The sequence below is a fragment of the Sinocyclocheilus anshuiensis genome, unplaced genomic scaffold, assembly GCF_001515605.1.
Source record: "Sinocyclocheilus anshuiensis isolate Anshui unplaced genomic scaffold, SAMN03320099.WGS_v1.1 scaffold1079, whole genome shotgun sequence".
NCBI lineage: Eukaryota > Metazoa > Chordata > Actinopteri > Cypriniformes > Cyprinidae > Sinocyclocheilus > Sinocyclocheilus anshuiensis.
This window is the reverse complement of record NW_015548207.1, coordinates 387786-395141: the sequence shown is the minus strand read 5'-3', so window position 1 is coordinate 395141 and position 7356 is coordinate 387786. Positions and strand designations below refer to the sequence as shown.

The window sequence follows — 7356 nt, the reverse complement described above, 5'->3', positions numbered from 1 at the left end:
AAAATGAAAATGTTGTCATTAATCACTTACCCCCATGTCATTCCAAACCCGTAAAAGCTTCGTTCGTCTTCGGAACACAATTTAAGATATTTTGGATGAAAACCGGGAGGCTTGTGACTGTCCCATTGACTGCCAAGTAAATTACACTGTCAAGGTCCAGAAAAGTATGAAAGACATCGTCAAAATAGTCCATCTGCCATCAGTGGTTCAATCTGAATTTTATGAAGCGACGAAAATACTTTTTGTACGCAAAGAAAACAAAAATAATGACTTTATTCAACAATTTGTCTCCTCCGCGTCACTGTAGCGCCATGTTGGAGAGTATCCACTGAACGCACATGGAACTGGAACGACATGGGGGTAAGTGATTAATGACAAAATTTTTATTTTGGGGTCGAGTAACCCTTTTATATTTATGATGCATTTATGAAGGCTTCACCACAGGATTCATAATTTTGCAATATATGGCAAAATATCAGCTCATAGATATTGATTAGTCACTGATTACTAACATTCACATGCCAAACCTTCTTTGTGCATTCATTTTGAGATTCATTTGAAAAGCTATTGCTAAGGCTAGTCCAAAAAAATATATAATAATGCAGGAAACAAGGTACTGTAGTTTGACATCTAGAAATCACTGTTGGTTACATAACTACTGAAACATTTCCAGATGAGTTGGTTGAAAAAAAAAATGCATTTACATAGTCCGTAACTATGAGTTAAGCAAGTTGCATAACTACTGAAATCTAGATAAGCAAAATAGAATGCATTTCAGTAGTCTGTAACAGAAAGTTATGCAAGTTACGTAACTATTGAAATCTAGATACGCAAAAGATATATTTTTAAGCCATATTTTCAGATTTTTTGATTGAAAAAAAAATGCATTTACATAGTCTGTAACTGTTACGTGTTACGTAACTAGGTAGATATGCAAAAAAGAATGAATTTACGTAGTCTGTAAATACAAATTATGTAACTATTTTTAAAAGTAGACATGCAAAAAAGAAAGAATTTACATAGTCCGTTACTATAAGTTATGCGTTACATAACTATTTAAAGGTAGAAACGCAAAAGAGAATGAATTTACATAGTCCGTAACTATAAGTTACATGTTACATAACTATTTAAAGGTAGAAACGCAAAAGAGAATGAATTTACATAGTCCGTAACTATAAGTTACATGTTACATAACTATTTAAAGGTAGAAACGCAAAAGAGAATGAATTTACGTAGTCCGTTACTATAAGTTACGCGTTACATAACTATTTAAAGGTAGAAATGCAAAAGAGAATGAATTTACGTAGTCCGTAACTATAAGTTATGTAACTTGAAAAGGAGATAAGCAAAAGAGAATGCATTTGTGTAGTCTGTAACTGTAAACTTTGCAAGTTACGTAACTACTGAAATGTATATTTACAAAAGAGAACGCATTTACTTTGTCCATAACAATAAGATACGCAAGTTACGTAACTATTCAAATCTAGATACACAAAAGGGAATGATTTATGTAGTCTGTAACTACGTTACACAAGTTACGTGACTACTGAAATCTATACATATTTTAAGCATTATTTTCAGTTTTTTTAATATGCATTTACGTAGTCTGTAACGATGAGTTACACAAGTTACGTAACTATTGAAATATAGATATGCAAAAGAGAATGCATTTATGTAGTCTGTAACGATGAGTCACGCAAGTTACGTAACTATTAAAATCTAGATTCGCAAAAGAGAATCGGGAACTTCTATCCTTCTATTCCTCCTTATTTCACGATAAAACCAAAACATATTCGCATTTATAAAATGACATCAGTACCAAAGAGATTGTGTTTACCTGGCTGTGCTGTTTTCAGGACTGGAACCTTAGGGAGCGTAGGACCCTAGGGCCTCTGGAGGCAGCAGGGCGGACTGAGAGACGGACAGGGGGCAGCAGCAGTCCCATGACCCCCGTCAAAAGCGCTCTGGTCGGGTCGCCAAACCACGGCTCACACACACGCTCCGCATCACCCTCGGACACCTGTCACACACACACACAAGGACAGAGGGTCAGGGGTCAAATACGGCGAGGTCAAGAGGTCAGGGACGCATGGATACAGTAGCGTCCGTAAGGGAGAACTGAACTCGTTTGATGGAAAGTCTGGAAGGTCTTTCGGGAGCAAAAGCACTGCAGCACTTCTGAAAAAGTGTCAGGGTGGTGACATGAATATGGAGAACAGACTGTGCTGCAGAGAGACAGGAACATACACAGAGAGGAAGTCATGTTTAACGCTGAACCTTCGACGCATTATAAGCATTTCAATGAGCTATCATGAATACGAAGCCGATAATATGACTCCACCCAATTTATAAATATTTTGTGTTGATTGAAATACAATAATAGCTGTTTTTTTGACAGAACTGACTCAATTCAGAATGACTAGGTTTAGCTCACGCATATTAATTGGGTCTTGCTGATGTTGCATCTTCAGCCTTCCTTCGGAGTACAATAACTTTAATTAATTAGCAAATTTCTTGAGTCAAGAACTCTCCATCTTCAGAAATTTGTATCTGCTGTCTGTATTGCTAACGTAACGTAACTGTTTCCTATGTTGTTGTGATTTGATCTGAATGGAAACAACATATCCGCGTGACGCAGCTGACACAGAACAGCATACGCTGTTTATGTCCAGCTGATACTCTCCAAAATGGCGCTAAGGTGACGTGGAGGAGCCGAATTGTTGAAGTCGTTGTTTTTTTTTCTTTTGCGCACAAAAAGTATTCTCGTAGCTTCGTAAAATTATGGTTGAACCCCTGATGTCACATTGATTATTTTACAGATCTCCTTGCTATGTTTCTGGACTTGGGAACATTTCAGTTGCGTTGCTGTCTACGCAGGGTCAGACAGCTCTCAGATTCCATCAAAGATATCTTAATTTGTGTTCCGAAGATGAACGAAGGTCTTATGGGTTTGAAACGACATGAGGGAGATTAATTAATGACAGAATTTTCATTTTTGGGTGAACTAACCCTTTAAGCTTTTAATCTAATATTTATATTTTATTTTATTTCAGATTCATTTCCATTAACAAAAATGTTTTTTAAATAGTTTTAGATCATGACAACAACCCTGATGCCAACTCAAAACAGATGACCAAATTACTAATCCTACTGATTTAGTTCTGTAAAATTATGTAAAAATAATGAATACTTTCAATTTTATTTTTAGTTTAATTGTTAGTAATTTTGTTATGTGCCTTTGCTATTTGTATTATGTTAATATTTGTATTTTGGTTTAATTTAATTAAATTATATTTTATTTTAATTTCCAGTTAGCAATTTTAGTGCTTTAATTCATTTCAATTAGTTGGCAACATCTCTAATTTTCATTTAAGTTTTATACTTTTATTTTATTTTACCTTTATTTTAATGTTTTCAATAGATTCAGGTAATGATAAATCAATACAGAAGACCAAATTACCAGTCATACTGATTTAATTCATTAAAATTACTTGAAAATAATGAATATTCATAAGTTGTTTCATAACCTTCCTATCATTCAAGCTTGTGTCCGAATGAACTGAACATATGGGCCAGTGTTCACCTGGGTATCAATGACCCATCAACCCTCCCCCCTCCCCAAAGCAACCCCACCCATCCTGCCACCGCCAATCTAGCCATCTAGAAACCCCTGCCAAGTCGAGTCCCACTCTGTATCTCGAGGTCAAATGGGCCTAACCTGACTCGGTAATCCTGCAAAGTATGCCAACTGGGGCCGAATACATTGTCCAATCTGAGTCCAGCTAGAGATTCATGTTACTAAAACCACCAGAGGAGACGCATAGTGACACACACACTGATCAAAATTCAAGGGATTAGCATCGCGCATGATATGACAGTAACACAGGTGGTGGCAATGACAAGAACAGGCGGGTACGACCACACGCGTGCACACAAACACACAAGCTGTCATCCAAACAGCCAGACGGTCCATCAGAATGATCCAAGACCGTGCCATTACTTTTCCATGAGTATTTGCGCACAGGTCATTGGCATTATCCCACATCACTGCAGGAAGTATGCGTCTCTTCATCTACTTTGGGCTCAAGAGCCGTTCCAGGTCGCGGGGACAATGGGCGGCACAATTGCACATCAAGTGACGCTCTCAAGGACAATTATGACTTATGAGAGCGCTTTTACACCCACACACGGATCGAAACACCAACAGTTGGCAGGAAATACTCGAGCACTATTCATAAATATCCGAGCATCTCTCTTGCTGCGGGCTAATCTCGATGTTGCCATATATTTTTCTCCGTTTATGTCTAGGTGAAGTGAAAATCCGAATCTGCATTTCAAAATACGCCCTCCACCGCAACTACCCTCCCCTCCTGCTCGCACAACAGTTTTCGCTCCATATTCAATAAGTTCATCCAAGCATCACTAGAGAGAAAAGATTCCCCGCAGACCTCGACGGCTGTATATTTTCACAAACATGACAGTACAGATGTCCGAGTTTGATGCTGGAGGATATAAAAAAAAAAAAAAAACGGGAAAATCAACCACTGCAGAAACACACAAATACTCTGGCTGCATCTCAAAAACTACTGCATTTCCGAGCATTTCTATTCGGATGAGCACCCAAATAACGTGTAACGCCTAAAAATGATGTTTTGGTAGTATGATATCTAGACTAAGTATAGTGACAAAAGGTGCCCAAAAATGCTCTCTAGATAGGCAGCTCAGTAGGTACAAAGCCCCAAAAAAACAATCAAGATATTCTTCTAACAAGGTAAAATACTCAATACTGCTGTTTAGATAGGAACCTTACATAATTTCCAAGGTATGATGCCCAAAAATCTTGTGTTAGGCTGCTCACTAGGTCGAGGTGTCGACAACGCTGTCTATAAAGACAGCTAAGCTTTCAGGGTCTTACACCTCGAAATGTTATTTAGTATGGGTACAATGCCCAAAATTGCTGTCTAGAAAGGTAGCACACAAAGTACGATGCCCATCAAAGCCATCTAGGTAGGCAGCTCACTAGATTATGTAGGCTATAACTCTCACTAGGTTTGATGGCAAAACATGCGGCGTAGGTAGGAAGCTCATTCGGAACAATGCCCAAAAATGCTGTCTAGGAAGGTAGCGCACTAAGCATGATGCACACAATTGTTGTCTAGGCAAACACTTAATACGATTTTGATGCATGAAAATGCAGTCTAGGTAGGTGGCTCAATAGGTTTAATGCCCTAAAATGCATCTGGGAAATCAGTTCGCTACATATGATGGCCAAAATGCTTTCTGGGTAGGCATATAACAAGTTTTTACATTTACTGTATGCATTAAGCAGACGAAAATGATGCCCAAAACTTCTACTTAGGCAGCTCAAATTGTATAATGTTCTAAATGCAGCTAGAAAGGCAGTTCACAAGGCATAATGCCCAAAAATGCCATCTAGGAAGGTAACACACTAAGTATAATGGATGATTGCTGTCTGGGCAATCAGTTAATAAGCTTTTGATGTCTGAAATGCAGTCTAGGTAGGCGGCTCAATATGTATAATGCATCTAAGAAACCAGCTCACTAGATTTGATGGCCATGAATGTTGTCTCGGTGGGCGTATAACAAGCTTTTACATTTATATTTATGCATTAAGCAGACAAAAATGACCCAAAACTGCTACTTAGGCAGCTCAAACAGTATAATGCCCAAAAATGCTGTCTAAGAAGGTAGCGCACTAACTAGTAACAAGCTTTTACATTTATATTTATGCATTAAGCAGACAAAAATAACCCAAAACTGCTACTTAGGCAGCTCAAACAGTATAATGCCCAAAAATGCTGTCTAAGAAGGTAGCGCACTAACTATGATGCACACATATGCTGTCTAGGCAAACATTTAACATGCTTTTGACTCCCAAAAATGCAGTCTATGTACACAGCTCACTAGGTGCAATGCCCAGAAATGCTGTCAAGGTAGTTTACTGGGTTTTGAGATCCAATTCTGGGACGGACACACAAACTTTGAGCAGAAAAAATGAAAACACCAGTCCACAAACAAACATTGCTTTTGTTTTATTGTTTTACTTTCTTTCGTTTTATTATATCTCAATCAAACCACTAAAACAAACAAAAGACAAAAAAACAGACAATACATGAAAAGTAAACGAAAAAAGACAAACAAAGGCCACAACTTTTTAACCTTTTCACAAAAATGTATGCAACATTCATTGTCCTGCTCCAAGCGTGTTGTCCAAGACAATAAAGCCCATCTGTAGTTTCCCATTATCAATTATTAATCACCATATTTCAGGAAGCAATGAGCACTTACCCTCCTGACAAAAGAAGCGCAACACCGCGCCGGGCTCCAGGCTACACGTATTTCACTTCACCCGTTTTAGACTAACATGCAAATGGCCCATATTTCTGGATAAAAACATCGCTAATGATTTTCCCTCCTTTTTCCCCCGCTCCCGCCACAATCCGTATTCTCAGTGTGTGGCCGCTGTCACAGTCGAGCTATTCTTCTCCTCTCCTCTCTTCATCAGTTCATTTACACAATTCGCCACATTAACGATATTAGCCAGGCTGCCTTCGGCTGTAATTTACACCCAGCTTTCTGCTGATAGCTGCCTCAGGCGCTTTTTTAAATGATAAAATAGAGCAATTACGAGAATGTCATTACAAAGTGCGCACACACAAACAGGCACGGAGTGTAATATGCTGACATGCAAATTTAGTCGCATGGAATTTAACGTTAGCATGGAATAAATTAGCAGTAAAATTAATTTTGATTATTTTATCATTTACGCTTTTGCATATAATTTGTGACTATATATATATATTTAAAGACAAAGCTCAATTGTTGCAAATTTCTGAATTCTTAAGTGCCCTTGTTCATTGTAAAAAAAAAAATCTAAAGTGACCTTGTTCATTGTAAAACTATTCAGTTAAAGTATTTACTACTTTACAATTTTTTTATTTTTTACATTCACCACAATTAAAACAAGCAAGAAAAAACGTCAGCATACAAATCAAAATGTCCAAGACTTCACGCACACACACCTGCCTGGCGTTCATGATCCGCTGCTCTGCTTACATCATTAGTTTCCATGGCAGCCCGAGTGCCATCAAATGGAGCGCGCTCAGTGCAGCTCTGCTCTCCTCCGTCTGAGCGCGGAGCGTTCGCGTACATGCCCAAAGCCATCGCTGCCGCAATCCTTCCTGATTCTCCTCTCTCTCTCTCTCATGCACACACACTCTCCGCCAAATCAACAGCTGGCCTTTGTGATGTCATCCCTCCCCTGCCCAATCAGACCGCCCTGAGGGCTGGGTGCAGTATGTCAGCGCTAAGCAGGGCTCCACCCTCGAGAGCCAA

General features: G+C 38.6%; 1 protein-coding gene across 1 annotated transcript in view; it reads right to left on the bottom strand.

Annotated features, from left to right (window-relative positions):
• The window catches only part of LOC107653591 (R3H domain-containing protein 1), a 40581-nt gene extending 33225 nt beyond the window's left edge, over positions 1-7356 (bottom strand). Inside the window, exons 1-2 of the mRNA XM_016440332.1 lie at positions 7044-7356; positions 1838-2020 (exon numbers count right to left, since the gene is read on the bottom strand). The gene's annotated coding sequence lies outside the window, so the exon portion shown is untranslated. The remainder of the gene's footprint in view (positions 1-1837; positions 2021-7043) is intronic.